The sequence below is a fragment of the Topomyia yanbarensis genome, chromosome 2 (assembly GCF_030247195.1).
Source record: "Topomyia yanbarensis strain Yona2022 chromosome 2, ASM3024719v1, whole genome shotgun sequence".
NCBI lineage: Eukaryota > Metazoa > Arthropoda > Insecta > Diptera > Culicidae > Topomyia > Topomyia yanbarensis.
In genome coordinates, this window is record NC_080671.1 from 24,667,535 (window position 1) to 24,685,712 (window position 18,178).

At 38.3% G+C, this 18,178-nt stretch overlaps 1 protein-coding gene and 1 pseudogene across 2 annotated transcripts in view; both read right to left on the minus strand.

Annotated features, from left to right (window-relative positions):
* LOC131678416 (CUGBP Elav-like family member 2) overlaps window positions 1-18,178 on the minus strand; it is a 1,026,317-nt gene that overhangs the window by 973,385 nt on the left and 34,754 nt on the right. The gene's annotated exons all lie outside the window — the stretch shown is intronic.
* On the minus strand, window positions 9,569-10,407 carry LOC131679361 (thioredoxin-like protein 1; annotated as a pseudogene).

Sequence of the window (18,178 nt, forward strand, 5' to 3'; positions counted from 1 at the left end):
AGTAAAAATAAAATATTCTGTCGGGGGCTCCAGAACAACTTTTTATTTTAAAGATGTTTTGTTTGAAAACTTAGGTTTTTCAATGAAACTGGTTCACATTATTGCCCCTAGGTAGTACTTTAGACATTCAAATATTACCAAAAGTGAGAATCTGATGGACAATTTCATTGTGTACAACTTTGTAGAAAACAACATCGCGATTTAAAATCGCCAGTGAAAGCTATTAAATTTTTATCAAAGTTTCTAGATTCGCACGGGGCCTATTGGTTAAGAAGCTTTATTCCAAAAACATTTTCATTTGTAAAAAATGGATTGCTTCATTTTAAAAGTATGCTCAGAAAAACCTGTATGCTAGAAAAGTCCCAACTTTAAGCGGAAAAACATAATTCCAGATTCCACCGTTTTATGCGCACCAATGATATTTTTGGAGCAAGGAGATATAGAGAAGAGTAGATGAAATTTGAACGAAATTAAGACTCTTTTGAAAGATGCTGGGTAATTCAGAAAAATGAAACAGTTTTCTTTCTGTCATAGATTTATTTTTTTTTTATCTTTTTTATTTCTTCACTTATCCTGGAGTATGCTTAGCCGTTGTGTGTCCGACGCGGTACCAGGGTACCTTTTTAGGTTTCAATTAATGAAATTCTCATGTTTTATCCATAGCTGGAAATTGAAACTTTGTGACATCTTAGAACTTCACTAAGTTAGGCTTTTCGGTTAATAATATTGTCAATATAGTAAGAGGGGGAGTGAGGAGGGGTTCCTGAATTTTTTACTACGTAACAGGCCGACGTGGGTACCCGGGTACCCACAAAACTGAAATGCCAATAGCTAAAGTAATTTTTAACCTATTTTGATACTATACTGATACTTGATATAAATAACAGACTTGCGAGACAATTTTTTTTTTATTTTTATTTTTATTTATTTATTTACTGGTCTTCGAGTTACTCGTACAGACAGTTTCTTAATTAATATTAATTCTATGTTTAAAGGTAGTCTTAGTAATGCTAAAATCATATTTGTCAGCTACATTATTAAAATTACGACAGCATACATTGAACGGATTGTTTTGAGAAAAAAGAGTACGATACATTGGTAACCGAAAGAAATCAGTTCGTCTGGTGGGTCTAGGCGGTACGTTGAATCGGAGCTGGTTCAGCAACTCCGGGCTATCTATATTGTTTCCCAGAAGATCAAACACGAAGAGCCGTTGCAGCATTATCCTCCGACTTGCAAGAGTCGGCAAACGTAGAAGATTGCATCGATGTTCATAGGGTGGTAGACGAATAGGATCAGTCCAAGGTAGTAACCGCAGAGCGTAACGAACAAAGTGACGCTGAATTCGTTCGACGCGGTTGATTTGTACAGCATGATAGGGTGCCCACACAAGTACACCGTACTCGAGAATGCTACGTACAAGGGCGCAGAAGAGCGATTTTAGGCAGTATACATCGTTGAATTGTTGCGTGTTTCTTTTGATGAACCCCAATACGGCATATGCTTTGGCTGTAGACATTGCAATGTGCTGCGCGAAACTCAATTTGCTATCGAGAAGAATGCCTAGATCCTTAACTGTGTTTACACGGTTGATAATGCTTGTTGACATTCTATAATCAAACGTTGTTAAGTGCCTGTTACGACAGAACGAGATCACATTACACTTTTGTACGTTTACTTCCATCCCGTTTAGTGTGCACCAATTTAGCAGCGAATCGATATCGGCTTGGATGGCACAGCAATCGACTGCCGAAGCAATTACACGAAAGAATTTCAGATCATCCGCGAACATGTACTTAGGGGACTGTATAGTGGAGCACAAATCGTTTACGAATAAAATAAACAGTAGCGGGCCTAGATGACTTCCCTGGGGAACACCCGACTCAATCACAAACGGAGATGATCTCATTTCATCGATACGAACGTACGCACAGCGTTCGGTGAGGTACGACAATATCCACCGTGTCAACCATTCAGGAAGTCCCATTCGTTCGAGTTTGGCCACCATTAGCAAATGAGGCACTCTATCGAACGCTTTAGCAAAATCCACATAAACGGCATCAATTTGCTGACGTTCACCAAGCGCGCTATTTAGTGACGAAACGTATGCCATAAGATTTGTACTTGTCGATCGTTTTTTCACAAATCCATGCTGCCACTCGGAAATAATATGGTGCACCTTCGGATACAGCATATCATGAACGAGGCTTTCGAAAACTTTTGGTAAGCAACTCAAAATTGAGATGGCACGATAATTCTCAACATCATTCACGCTACCTGTCTTATGGATCGGCGTAATAGCTGCTGTCTTCCAGACACTCGGGAAAATTCCTTCGAACAATGATTTGTTGAAAATTATACTCGCAGGAACAGCAAGCGCTTCAGCACATTTTTTAATGAAAATAGGCGGCAGACAATCCGGACCAGCTCCTTTGGCACCATCTAGTGACTGTAGTTTCAGCTCCACATCGCGTACCGAAAAATTGAAGAGCGACATGTTCAGATCGAACATCGGTAGGCTATTCAAATACGCTTCAGACAAAGGTGGTCGGTTATTACTTTGCACACTTTGAAAAAAGGATGAGAATAGGTTTGCCGATTCAAACGGTGACTCAGCGGTAACATCCTTGTAGCTGACACGTTGGGGGATTCCCTGCGACTGTTTCCGATTTTTCACAAACGACCAGAACGAATTAGGATCCTGCTTAAGGTTTTCCTCCGTGCGACGAATATAGCAACGAAAACAATGCGTAAGCATCGAGTTATATTCGCTCTCAATAGCATGCAACTCAGCTTTATGTCTATCATCTCTCCAGCGAAAAAAAACGTTTTCTAACTTTACGAAGGCGGTTCCGCAGATGCTGTAACTCAGTATTCCACCATGGTTGCCTGCTACCGTGAGCACGACGGGGTCGTTTCACAGGTACATTGTCACGAAGTATAGCATCTGTTTTTTCATATAAACATGATACAGCTTCATTAACACTGCACCCATCCAAAATCTCATCCCATCGAATGTCGGCGAACAATCTATTAACCAGATCGAAATCACAACGGGTGAAATCAAAGCCAGACGGGTATTCAAAATCAATTGCATTTTGCTTCACATCGTTCGTCTCAAACAGCAATACAAAAGGTCGGTGGTGCTGGTCGATTTTAAGCAGTGGTAACGGTGGCTCCAACAATTCCACACAACTATTATCGCTAATAAACGCTAAGTCGAGTAGTCTTCCATTCACGTTCACTTTATCGTTAATTTGAAACACTCCGTTGGCTAAAACAGACTCGACCAGAGATATTTCCTGTTCCGACGAAGCATTCAATGGCAGCAAACAGTTTAAATTTTCATCCGACATCCAGCGTAATTGAGGAAGATTATAATCCCCAACAGTCAAAACCACGTCTCGATCACCCGCCAGATCCATTAATTTTTTTACACATATTGCATGTTGATCGTATAAAGAAGGCTCACTTTTGGGCGGGAGATATATAGTGCAAACTATCATATCAAACTTCGGCGATGAGATTCGAACAATAATCTGCTCCAATTGCTCGCAGCCAGAAATGTGAATAGCAGAGCTCTGAAGGTTGTTTTTTACTCCTATCAAAACCCCCCCACCTCGTCTGTGTTGGCTGGTTTGGGGGTTTCTATCACAACGGTAAATCGTATAGTTTAGAGCTAGCTCAGAGTTTGAAACGTCGTTGTTCAGCCAGGTTTCAGTAAAGGCAATAACATCATAATCGCACTGAGAAAGTGATAGTAGTAATTGATTTGTCTTACTCCGGACCCCACGCGTGTTCTGATAGTAAAGCGAGAAAGGACGGTAACTGTTTTCACGATTCGGACCTCGACAGTTGAAAGTAGTAGAGCGATGTGCAGACGGAGGTGCGCGGATGCAGGGTAACGCAGCCGATAGATCTTGAGCATCGGTAGAAGTTTGTGTATGGCAGTAGGCAAGTGCGAAGAGTGGCTCATTGTGATTTAGTGTCTGCTGCGGCTGGCAAAAAGCGAAAAGTATTTCGTCTGTTCGACGTGGGCTGGAAATCAAATGGTCGGAAAATAATTCCCTTCTGCCAAGTTGAATTTGATAGTGCTAAATCTTTCAACTGCAAATCAATGCCAGCTTTAAACGAAACAAACGAAAGTTCATCGAGTGTTTTGCCTTTAGGTACAAGTTTAACAACGTCCACAGCTGTGTCTGTTTTTAAATTGTTCCTGATTAGCTTTTCGATTTGATGCACTGTTGCCTGAGGATCGAAACCAGATAAGTACAGCCAAAACTGTTTATTCTTTCTAGCTGCGACCAATGGTATAGTGTCGTCCGGTTCAATATCTTTTGTACCTTCGAAAATGTTATCGGTGCGATGCGGTGGTTCATTCGGGATTAACAGCCGTGGTCTCTTGCGTGAATTCGGGTTACGTGGTGTAGTGGGAAAGGGCGTTCGCTGGAGTATTGTATCAATCTTCGTTGTGTTGAGTGCAATTTCATTCCTCAGCTCGTCCAGCACCTTGTTCTGCTCATCAACCATTGACTGCATTGCATTGTTCGTGGATGAAATTACTTGACGAAAACAAGCGTTTGCCATCATTTTCATACAAGCTTTGCACATCCAAAACAATTGTGAGCATCCAGATACAGCGTCACGAATTTCCGCTGACTGGTGAGCACATTTGAGGTGAAAAGATGATTTACAAAAGCCGTTGCAAACTATTTCGTCGGCCTTGTCAAGACTGCGAGTACAAGCACAACAAACAGGCTCCATTGCTTTTTTCCGTACGACCTCAACACAAAGCGAATGCGGTGCAGTTTTTTGGAGATTTTCCGATATAATTTGACAAACAGCGTTGAACTCCGAGTCACACCGATGCAGTGATGAAAAATACGTCAGATATGTAGTAATCCACAACGAATAAATCCGAAAAAAACGATAAAAACACAATATTAGCACAGAGAGATAAAAACAACTAACCGACTTGTCTAACCTTGTTGCCAGAATAGAATGAAGAGTTTTGATACTCATATTGCTAGGACATTATTAAAATTTACAAACCATATTCTAGTACTAGAACACTACTCCGAAAAATCCGAATTATCAAGAACCAGATCCGCTCATCCGGTTCTATTTTACATAATCAAAAAGTGGACGAGTTTCTGAATCCAAAACATCTAAAAGTGTCCAAATCGGTTAAAGCAAACCATAGTTATGAGCATTTCGATTTGTGGGTACCCGGGTACCCTCGTTGGCATGTTAAAGGTGTTTTTTTTTGTTGGACACATAACTGTTAACGTAATCTTGAATCAACCTTTTTGCTCGTTAGCATCTTGTGGGATATATTTGGCCTAAACTTTAACTTTATATTTGATCAACCTCGATTAGATATTCTGTCATTTGATTTCATTTCGATTAAAAATCCTGATTGACAGTTTCATGAAGGATATAAAAATAATTCGATGAGATTTATGTTCAAGTTTGTTTTGGGAATCGCTGTACATTGAACAGAAATCGCAATAGTAAGGGAATGTAGTCTAGGTTGGGACGGGTTTGTTTAGAAGATGATATCTTGTTTCCATGACAATATTTTTTAGCTTGTAGTACACCATTTTGTAGATATATTATGTGGCTTAAGGGACCACTTCAATGGAAAATAATGTGTTGAAAGTGAAAATATTCTAGGAACACTGATGGTTACTTTGATTGCTTTGACAAGACATGCCAAAAAAAATCTAGCGTTTCATTTGAAAAAGTCGTTTTTCACTAATGTTTACAACATGCTCAACAACAAACTCGGTGTGCAAAAATAAGATTATATCCTATAATTTGAGTACTGCGTAACTGGAACTGGTCAAAGCATCATGTGGCTTATTTATTATGATAGTGCCATTAGTTTTATATTAGATTTTTCGGATTTATACAAGGCAAGGTAACGGTACACAGCATAGATGGTTCGACAGCTACACGCAAAGAAACAACAGAACTGCCCTTCTGGATGATACAATCTCTATTTTATAACAGCTCGGAAAATTGGAATCAGTATATATTGACTCGATTGGCACGCACCCCATGTTATTCGAAAATTTGTGCCCAGCCATGTCCCCTTATAACATTCCTAATTAAATGGGAAAGGGAGACAAAAGGAAGGGGAATGGAAAACTCTCCATTCCCGGAGGAATAATTAACCCTACTGATAAAGCCTATAGCTCTTTGTCATACTGGGTTAGGAACAATAGCATATCCTTCCTAGCTCCCTGTACAAAAGTTCGTCTATGTATATAGAACAAAAAATCCGATTACGCAATTGCATTACTGTAGAGCAATTACATATCAAATGATATGAAGTTCCGTAATTGAATTCACAAATAATACTTAGCACGCTGAGTACGAAACATGTGATAATTGAGTTTACAATGTCCAGTCAGTGCTTTGACTTGAATATTGCAACCGACAGCAAAGTTTCTTTTGAAGAATAGAATTAATATCTAAAAAATAAAAGATCTGGTGATTTTAGTCCGTCGATAAGCATTTTTGATACAATTTGCCATCGAGTGTACAGTAAAAAATATTCGTATGAAACACTCATTGCTGTAGAGAGGTGATAAGTTTTGCACAGCCTCTGTTGTATTAAAATTATCATTTAGCTACTCATATTTTATATTCTTTTTTTCACCGTCATATATCTTCTAATTCAAAAAATGTAACCATTTATTGCTATAAAAGATATTTGTAAAACTATAATAACGACCCTAATCAAACTGTCAATCTAGTTGAAAATTGGCTTATGATCAGATGTGATTTCGTTTCTTTTGTAACTAAATGCTTATCTATACATTTTACTCATTTGACACTTTATAAACTGATCTTATTTTATTGTCAAACATGTTATCACAATATTTTCAACTTCTTCTAGCGAGGGTAGATTCATAGACTGTTTTTCATCATCAATCCTTTTTCTGTGTTTTCATTCTCTATTTGATTGTCCATTCTATGACAACCTTGTCTTTGTTTAATTTGATAACAGATTTCTCATCCTGATCCCGCAGAACTTTTCTTTTTTGTGCTGAAAATAGTCCCGTAAAATTTTTGCAAATCTTTCCAGCAAAAGCTTACCTCGTACTTTGAAAAATCTTTCTCGTGGTACCCCTTCTTACATCGATTAAATTTTATACCGTCTCTCACTTGAATATGTAAGTTGCCTGTATAGCCGCTGCAAGCATTCGACTCACAGTCTGGATTTTCTTGTTTGTCGCCATTGGTCATTCAACGTCGATCCAGCCGTTCCACAGATGCCCTTTTATGTTTCCTAACACTTTGTGACTGTAGTAGACCGCCTCGTGAACCTGATACCTTGCTGTGTTTAGTTTATCTCTGATTAGTAGCTCATATATTCGTTCGTTGAGCTTTTCAACATATTCTTTTGCAGTATCCTGATTCAACAGTCACTGTTTGACCAAGCACGTAAATAGTTCTCTCCCAGCACATCATGATCAGAATCGACGATTTTTGGAAGATACTAATATCGACGACATCAACGAAATAACCATTTGTCAAAGCCTGGTTGTTTTGAAAACACGTTTCACCATTCGGATGTCTACAGGTGTGTTTCCGAATAATTTGTTGTTCTATTGTAGTATTACACTTAGCCATTTCTCTGGTTGCTGCGATATTGAAGTTTATGCTGTCGTTGGTGTTTCTGGGGAGACTCTCATCTTCAATAACTAGGCGAAAAAACGCTATACGTATACGTTGATAGTTGAATAACTTGCTTTTTCTCTTCAATAAGTAACTCAACTCATCATCACACTCTTACTGAAGACTGCAATATATTTTTCACAAGCCATCACCGGATGCGATCATTATTACCTTACGACGGTTGCAATCAGTTATTAGACTGAATGTAAAAAAATATTCTATTACAAATTTAGGCACTCCAAAAAACGATTGTAGCCACATTGCAAATGTTCTTTAGAGACAAATGATGTCTGCCTCATGCATAAGTTTCGATTATATACTACTTTTAGTATCTTTATTCACTATTAAATATAGAGTTTTAATAGAATCGGAAATACCGACAAATGCATTTGTTCATTTTTTGCCCCATCGGTTCCATAAATTTGATATAATCCCTTTTCAATTAGCTTGCTAGATAAACCGTTTGACAGCGATGAAAGTGTGTCAACAAATAAGCTATGGGTAGATGGCCATGGGATATAAATTTTATGAAACGTCTTTGCACACTGTACCAAACGAACAACAATGAATGGTCAATTATGTCGGCATGTTTCATTCATTAGTTGAACGTAAATCGTAAAAAATACGCATCAATATTGTTTTTTCATGAAAAAATGTACTGCAGATGCACTGGTCCATGTATAAAGATAATAAAGTTTCGAAATTTATGTCACAAAGGATTCAATATTGAACTCTGACCACATTACAACAAAATACACACAGTGCGCGCTAATTTTGACAAATTCCATAGTGTTGCCGATATGAATGTAAACAAAAGGTTACTTTCATAAAACTTTCGGACAGGAAATTCCGATTCAAGGGCCTTTTTGATGGATTATGCTGACTTGAAGAGCTTTCTTTGGGTGTCACAAAGGGATCAAGGTGAGTGGAGTACTATCTATTTGGTAGAGGCTTAGATATACTGCCCAGAAAATTGCTGCGTCAGGTAACACTATGGCATTGCAATCTGTGCTAGGCCTTTAGTTTTCTGGACAGGAAATCTTTGCTAAGAAGGAATGAATTAATTTTTTATTCATTCTAAAATATTTTCTATGCTCTATTTTAGGTATTGAAGTGATTTAAACGCCGTCAGCGCCGTAAGTACGGTGAAAAAAATCGTTATATGCAGTAAGTAAATATTCACAGTTTATTATGAAGTGGTCCGTTACACTGATAGAATATATTCGTAAATCGCCAGGAATTTGTTTCGTACAGACAATTTTCATAAAATATACGAATTTTTTCGTACATATGATGAATCGTTCGTAGTTCCATTGAAACATTTTTATTTTTTATTACGAATTTTTCGTGAATACCACGAAAAGACTTTCGTTGGCTTATTACGAAACAGCTTCATTCGGCAAACGAATTGTTCGCTGCTATATACGAACATCTTTGTAATATTTACGAGTACTATTCGTCAAACCGTCAACGTCAAAAAAGCTTCAATAGAGGTAGAACATGGAGTCATTGTTGCTATACGTCAGATAATTGTTGATCATCACGACGGTCTCAGTCTGACTATTTAGTAGCCGTATCCGTGCCCGCCGGTTTCAGGAAGATTTCCTGACCCTCTTTCGTTTCCAGTTGATCCAGAATCCGGAGCTGTACGGATTAAGCTGAGCCATCGCGAACTGCTCGTTGGTTTTGTATGAATAAGATTGAGTTTTTCTCTGCCGGAGCAATATCAAAATAATATGCCATTTTTTCCTGCTCATTATTTTATTGAACAGTTTATAAAAATCACTATCTTTAACCTTTTAAATATACGATCAAACATATTCGTCACCGCACCTATCCACCGTCTTCTAACCATCCTTCTCTCGGCGGCTCAAACAATCTAGTGGCTTTCACCCTTCTTCCCAGCCACCCGCTGGTAGTCATCTATCTTAGTCGTTGCAATGATGAAGGCCAAATGATCGATAATGGTCTTCTCGTCACCAGAATGGTTATCCTTCACGAACAGCTGCATATTCCGCACGTTCTGAAATTTAACGAAGTGCAACGGAATTGGCAATCCCGACACAAGATCCTTCTGCCCCAGTACCAGATCCTGCACCGAAACTTGCGATTCGGCCATATCGAAATCGATGGTGCTTGGTTGATTGATAAAGATTCTCACCTTTTTTCGGTCCGTGAGAACTTGATGGCACTGATTTTGACCAGCTGATTGAAGGTAATCGAAATGATCAACTGTTCGTCACAATCGGACATTAGATGACCACCGCTGGAACTGAGCGCATTCACCATCGGATGGTCGTTCGATTCGTTCAAACATTCGCACTAGTTCTTCTGAATGAAGGGGCTAAAGTCCAATATTCCATAACCGTAATCTTCTCCAGATTCATACAAGCTGGCGACGTAATGTTTCTGTATTTTGGCTTCAAGTCCATTAATGTCTGCACCCTGCATCCTGTCAATCTTTGTTCTGGCTCGGTAGAAAATAAACATTGGCATGGTCGACATGCCCTGGGACGGTGCCGTTTCGGTACATCTGTCGACGTCCACCTTGAGAAACACAGCCTTTGGATATTTCGCCGGAAGCTGATCGAACAAATGCGATATGTTTCGGCACGGTCCACACCAAGCTGCGGTAAAATCCACAACGATCAATTTTCCTCCTGCTGCGGCTAGTTCGGTTTGGAAGTGAGCTTCAGCGGTGATTGCTTTAACAGCCATGCTGTATGGTTTCTTGCGCTGCTATCGGTTAGATGAAGATTCTAGTTACAAGGCCACTATTTTAACCGGAGAAATTAACTAAATTAACTTTTAACGTTATGCAGTTTACTCCTCACAAAATTTAACTACTCGAGAATGACGAGAGATGAACGATGAAAGATGATTACGAAAACTTCTCTTAGATGAACGAAATGAATTCGTGCTAGCAACGAGATTGTTCGTAATATACACAAATGTTTATTAAAATAAACAAAGCTTTTCGTTTCATTCTCAAAAAATAATGTCGTTTTCAACGACAACATTCGTGCTATGTACACTAAATAAGTAAAATTTACGAAAACTTTCGTTCATCAAACGGCCATTTCTTCACACCATAGTAAAATCGATTTGGCCACATCGATTTTTTTTAAATTAAAAAAAATCGAAGTTGTCAAACATCGATCCCAAAAGATCGACTGAAAACAATAAGATGCTAACAAATGAGAAAACTTTTCCAAAATAAACGAAATGAATTCGTGCGACCAACGAAGTCGTTCGTAATATACGCAAACATTTATTGAAACAAACGAATCATTTCGTTTCATTCGTGCCATGTACACTAGATAAGTAAAATTTACTAAAACTTGTGCTCATCAAGCGTCCATTTCATCACACCACCACATCTTTCTAGTCCTCAATATAGGTGAGCAGGTTGAAATAAAATCGATTTTGCCAGCTCGATTCTTTTAGTTAGTTAAAAAAATCGTTGTTGTCAAACATCGATCCTAAAATATCGATTGCAAAAATAATGAATACGAAAACTTTCCTAAGATGAACGAAATAAATTCGTGTGAGTAATGAAATCGTTCGTATTATACACAAACGTTCATTGAAATAAACGAAACTTTTCTTTTTTTTCACGAAAATTAGTGTCGTTATCAACGATAACATTCGTGCAAAAATTTACGAATGCCTTCGTTCACCAAGCGGCCATTCTTTTTCATGAAATGAACGAAACCTACTAGTTACAATGCACGAAAGTACTTCGTCGCAGAAAACAACGAATGAATTCGTGCATTGCATGATCGATTCCATTATATTTACGAAGTTATATTATCAGTGTAAGGATGAGTATACGTTGCAGTTATGGCTGCCGTCGCACAGTGGTTTAAAACGCGAAAAACGTGATCGTTTTGAATAACTTCGAAAAGATTCGTTAAAGCGATATACAACCTTCGGAAGAATTTGTGACAATGGAACGCCCCTTCTTTCTAAATAAAAAAATTGTTGATTGATCCTCCTATAAGTGAGATGCAAAATTTATTTCTCGTACAATTAAAGATAGCGAGTTGAAGTATTCAGCAAAGTTGTAGTAAATTCATTTATAAGAAACTTTACCGAAGGTAGAAATGTCCTATCTTTAATGGTTTTTTAGGTATCGAGCATTATTTGAGAAAAGACCGGAAAAATCATAACTTTTTTTCAAGATTTTTTAGAAGGCCACAATGTTCTACAGAACTGTCACAATTAATGAAATACATAATTTTTGTGAACAAAGTAATAAATTATGTTGAACCGTTTTTGAGATATTCACGTTTTTTGTTCGAAATACGGCCTACTTTGCTCTCAAATAACTCATGAACGGGCAAAAACGGGCAGACCACTCAGTATGGGTTTGAAAGTAATACAAAAATGCTATAAGCATCTGAACAAATCCTTTGTATCCGGTTGTATCCAGGGCTCTGGTAGCTAGAGTCGAAAAAGATGTTTTTCTAGTCTAAAATCATGGTATGAAACATATTCGGTGAAGCTGAAGAGATAAAGTGGTAGTGTCTTCGCAAAAGTTTTAGAGAATACTCTTACAAGAAACATTGCCGAAGACATCGGTTTCATTTGGTAATCTTGCATGCTTTGATTACTTGTGTCGCATTATCGCTGTCTAGTGTTGTGTCAGATTTTGTGTGCAGAAAAACAGTTTTGTTGGCTTAATTTGAATTTGCAGTTTTAATCAAGTGTGACGTGAAACAATTGCGATTCGTGTTGTGTTACGGCAGCGTACATTACTGAACTTTGCAAAAGTCATGTCATCGGTTACAGGTATGCATAAATGTAGATAATATGTGAATTTTTCAATATATTATCCCGTGAACTGTCAGTGACATGCATATAAATATACTCAAATGTGTTTTTCATTTTGCTTATAAGTGTAAAATATATAATAATAACTTAACCATACCATGATACTGCTGCTATATTCAACATTACTAAAAATGCCACTTCATTTAGGTGGAATTGAATACCGCAAACAAATCAAAACGACAATTCGACCCAGATGCATTGTTCATGTTGGATTTAAGTGACTCTGACGAAGATTCTGATGCGGATGAGTGTAATAGCGATTGTGAATAGTAAACGAATTACTATACGAATATTCCTTTTTCATTTATATACCAATTCAAATTCAACCGTCAATTCGTTCTTCGCAAACACGAACAATCAATCCTATATTGATGGTCCAAGTCTTGGTACTACATTTCATTGTGGAACTTGACCTTCTCTGTCGACACACTTTGAAGTCAATGTCAGGGTTTATGTGCCGCCTACTTATACTAAAAATCCTTTCTCATTAGGGCTTGACCCTACGACTACTGGCTTATAAACCAGCGTATTACCCGTACTACCACCGAACAATTCACTTTATCCAAAACCCAGTAAAGATAGAAAGCCGATATCTTCGGCAATGTTTCTTGTAAGAGTATTCTCCAAAACTTTTCTGAAGACACTACCACTTTATCTCTTCAGCTTCACCGAATATGTTTCATACCATGATTTTAGACTAGAAAAACATCTTTTTCGACTCTAGCTACCAGAGCCCTTGATAGAACCGGATACAAAGGATTTGTTCAGATGCTTATAGCATTTTTGTATTACTTTCAAACCCATACTGAGTGGTCTGCCCGTTTTTGCCCGTTCATGAGTTATTTGAGAGCAAAGTAGGCCGTATTTCGAACAAAAAACGTGAATATCTCAAAAACGGTTCAACATAATTTATTACTTTGTTCACAAAAATTATGTATTTCATTAATTGTGACAGTTCAGAACATTATGGCCTTCTAAAAAATCTTGAAAAAAAGTTATGATGAAAAAAATGATTTTTCCGGTCTTTTCTCAAATAATGCTCGATACCTTAAAAACCATTAAAGATAGGACATTTCCACCTTCGGTAAAGTTTCTTATAAATGAATTTACTACAACTTGGCTGAATACTTCAACTCGCTATCTTTAATTGTACGAGAAATAAATTTTGTATCTCACTTATAGGAGGATTAATCAGCAATTTTTTTATTTAGAAAGAAGGGGCGTTCCATTGTCACAAATTCTTCTGAAGGTTGTACATCGCTTTAACGAACCATTTCGAAGGTATTCAAAACGATCACGTTTTTCGCGTTTTAAACCACTGTGCGTCGGTCGTAACTGCGATCTGGAACAGAGTGAATAAAGCGAAAACTCAATAAATTGAAACAAATTAGGCTTACAGGAGAAAAACCAGAACAAATCAAGCATTTTCCTCGATTTCCCAGGACAGTCAGTTAAAAAACAGGACATGTCCTGGGAAACCAGGACGTATGGTCATCCTACCTCAATTAGGTTGCCGACTTCAGGGCAGACTCAATTAAATGTTTATTTATTATTTGGACGATCATTCCTAGCTATCAGGAACTACAATATCATACATTACATCTTTAGATCCCCACTGAAAGTAAAATTTTAATTATCGCTCAGGCATTTTTTATGTATTTAAGCTGGATATTAAAATTAAGAATATCAAAGTCACACAGCTAATATACAATCAAGAAAGAGTTTATTGTTTATTTTGAGTTGGAATGACATATGTTTGCCGCAGTCAAAAATTTAGTGTCCATTCACCGAAAATCACGTTTATTTTCAGCTCACCGCCAGAGCTAACTGGCACAACGTGATTTGTATATGTCCCAGATCGAATAAAACTCTCAAGTCCAAGGTGCTTACGAGGGTAATAAATGAGACTAAATGTCCCGAACGTGTATCTACTCATACGACCAGAATGAAATTATCTCGCGATTGACCCGGGAATACAGTGTTGCCCTATTTAGTATGGTAGCGTTTTGCTAAAAAAAATCTTTCCATCTACTACGTTCTACTTAACAGTTCAATATTTTTGTTCAATCTAACAATACTATATATTTAGTATATATATATTTAGTTATTCACGGTTCCGAATCGCGAACGTGCAGATGCCTGGCGACGCGACGATTAGGCCTACCCCAATGATATCTGTGTGCGTAGGGGTTCTGAGCGATCTCGAGTGTGACAGAGGCACGCGAAGCCGAAGAGCGACAAGCTCCTACTACTACTACACTGTATGAAAGCAGAGAGAATTAATAAATATTTAATCCATTTAAATTTCGACTTGTGACGCGGCGTCGGATTCACCGGGAGAGTGATTTCACGCCTTGGGGGTGCAAATTTGCTGTGAATTTTCACTTGCTGATTGACAAATTGAAGTGAGCTTGTCGTCGCTGTCGAGATGAATTTTGGTCGGCGGAAAACGTGAGTGTTGACTGAAGTGCGGAATATAAAATTTGATACCTTTGCGTTGTAGCAAATGAGTGATGTCGTTGCCGTTTTCTTACTGCTGACAGAAACGAATCGTGAAGGTATCAATAATATATGAGTTGGAGGTTGAGATTTTTTATTTGAAGAAAATCTGAAAAACCCGCCTGTCAAGCTGCTGTTCAACATCTAGTTAGATCTAGTTCTAGGTCAAAATATTTTGAAATTTATTCTTTTACGTGAAAAGTTTAATATGCAGAACTAGAGTAAATAACAATGGCTTGCCATGATCTGATTGCACAAAAAGGCAAATTTAAATAGAATGACACAATCAACTAATGACGGTCGCCTGTCAAACGACGCGAGTAATGTAAACAATTGTGCCAAAAAGAGCTCCGGACGTAAACGCAATGCATTCACCAGTCAGCAAACATTGCCAACCGCAGTAACAAACTGCAAATGGAGACAACCGCGCGCTGGTGTGAGCACAAAGGACCAGTTTACCAAAATACAACCCAGTCAGGGAACCCTTTTGTAGTTGCCGCCCCCCTTCACCCATATTTTCCCGCACTGACTGGATAGCACAATAGCAGGAAAAATGAAAAAGGAGACCGACGACAACGGAAGGCACATTACAAGGACGACGCTCTTCGTGTTGTTCCGCCGCCGCCGTCGCTGAAAAACAGTTCCGTTTGGAATGAATAAAATCACCCTCCCACAATTCTTTTCCGGTTTTTTTTGTAGGTACCTGCTATTGTTTGTTCAAAAGGACGTAAAAAACAAACTCCACCTTACACGAATAATAGAATCTCTACACACAAATAAGAAAGCCAGGATGTCCGTACAGCCTTTCCGCTGGCGATTCTTAACCCTAAAAATATATATTTTTTCAAATGAGTGCATGAAAAACGAGCGCGCGGAGAGGTGTTCTTGAGAAGCGCTTCAAAGACCAACATTTTTCCACTTTCCATTTGAAAGGAAAGCGTTCTACTTTTTATTGGAGTAGCGCATACCACGGTGTTTGTACCTACCTACCTGCCGGCCGGGGAGAGCCGGGTGACAAAAAATACACCGCATGTTTGCAGCCAGCAGAAGCGGGTCGCCGGCCGGCCCGGCCCGGTGTCACAAGAATGCGCTCCAGTGGCGGAAAATCCTGAGCCCTGCCTGACGCCATTGTTCGGCAAAGTCCTTTCGCGGGGAAGCCAAGTACCTACTACTACTATGCAGTGCGATACGACCGGCCAGGAAGGTAGGCAGGCAGGAATTCGTTTAAATATGATGGATTCTCTGTGCGCCAACTATGCGCATGTTAATATTTCAGAGGGGGGAAACTATTTCATTTTTTGAAATTTGCGATCCTGCGAGCTCGTACATAGCTCCGGGTCTGGGACCTAGTTAGTTGGGTTCCTGTTCCGGTGGTGTGGTCTTTGCGCTATCCGGTTGGAATTTGCTTTACAGCTGCACTCTATTTACATCGTTCTTTGTGTTACTGCTCGGAAGGCGTCGGAGCTGCCTTCGTGGGCATCGCGAGGTAGGGTTTATTTGCTTAAGTCATATGTTTGCATATTATATGTGCACCGGACAAATGTTCAGTTCATACAACACAAATATGAATTAAGAATGTCATTTGGAAACGGGGAGGTATTATACTAAAATAGCATTGAATTTTAATTTGTTGAGCTATTTATAACACTACATAGTATTTCGTTTTTTTTTGTAATCTGAATGGCTTCAACTACGTACAGTTTAATTCAATGCCAGTTTCTATTTTTAAGCACCTCGTGCACATCACGGGTTCCGTTCCCACGATTAACATATATAGACCCCCACGCGCGACTTTGTTAACAAATCGATGTAATATGGAGAAATCCGCACAAACGTTCCCAAAGAAACAACATATACTGCAAGCAAATTTATCAGATAGCCTTCATTAGCCACAACTAAACAACAAGTAACCGTTCAGGCAGCAACGAATGCCACTAAAACTTAGCATTGCGGTTACAACCATCGTGCTGCGCCAATTACCTTCAAACCAGCAGCCAGTACCGTCAATGAAGAAGCAAATGACAAGAAAATAGAAACATGGCAGGTTCAAAAAATATTTAAGATCATACAATCGTCAAACATCGTCATTAGACTGGTTCAATTTTTTACTTTTAGCTCCACCAGGCTCTACTGATTCCTTTTAAAGCTCTTAGTAATTGTGCAAATTTTGGTACCGATCGGTTGTGTCTACAGACCCTCCAAAAATTTCAAAGTTTATATGGAAATTTATATGGAAAATCGGTTAATATTTAAAACAAATTCATAAAATATCACCTCATCAATCAATTAATAAGAACACTATTTATTTCGAAAGGTATTCATCTACTGAACACATTCGGGGAACATTGTAAGTTTATTAAAATTTGGTGAGAAAAGTTATTAACTAAAGAAGTAGCAAGACTTAAAAACAAGTGGATTTTATTATTAATCATAGCAACCCTGTTTGAATAGCTGTATTTACCCTACGCCAGCGGTGGGTGGCAAGTCTAGTTTACACTGATATAATGATGGAGCTATTCAAGCAGGGTTGCTATGATTATTAATAAAATCCACTTGTTTTTAAGTCTTGCTGCTTCTTTAGTTAATAACTTTTCTCAACGAATTTTAATTAACTTACAATCTTCCCCGAATGTGTTCAGTAGATGAATACCTTTCGAAATAAATAGTGTTCTGATTAATTGATTGATGAGGTGATTTTTTATGAATTTATTGTCAATGCTAACCAATTTTCCATGCAAATTTCCATATAAACTTTGAAATTTTTGGAGGGTCCGTAGACACAACCGATCGGTACCAAAATTTGCACAATTGCTAAGGGCCATAAAAGGAATCAGTAGAGCCTGGTGGAGCTAAAAGTCAAAAATTGAACCAGTCTAATCGTCATACATCAACAGCACGGATGAATACGACAACCCGAGAGAAAACGAACTAATTGACCATCAAGCAATAGTAAGTCAAGTGGCTAGTGACTGTCTACGCATAAAGAGGATTTAGAAAAAGAAGTAGTTTTAGGCAATTTATTTTTGGGAAATGGAGATTGTGCACATGGAATTGGTATTAGAAATGGTCGGGTTAGGGTTTTGGACCTGAAGCCCGAACCCGAAATATATAGTTTTGAAACATTTGTTCCAATGCAGACGACTTTCAATACCAA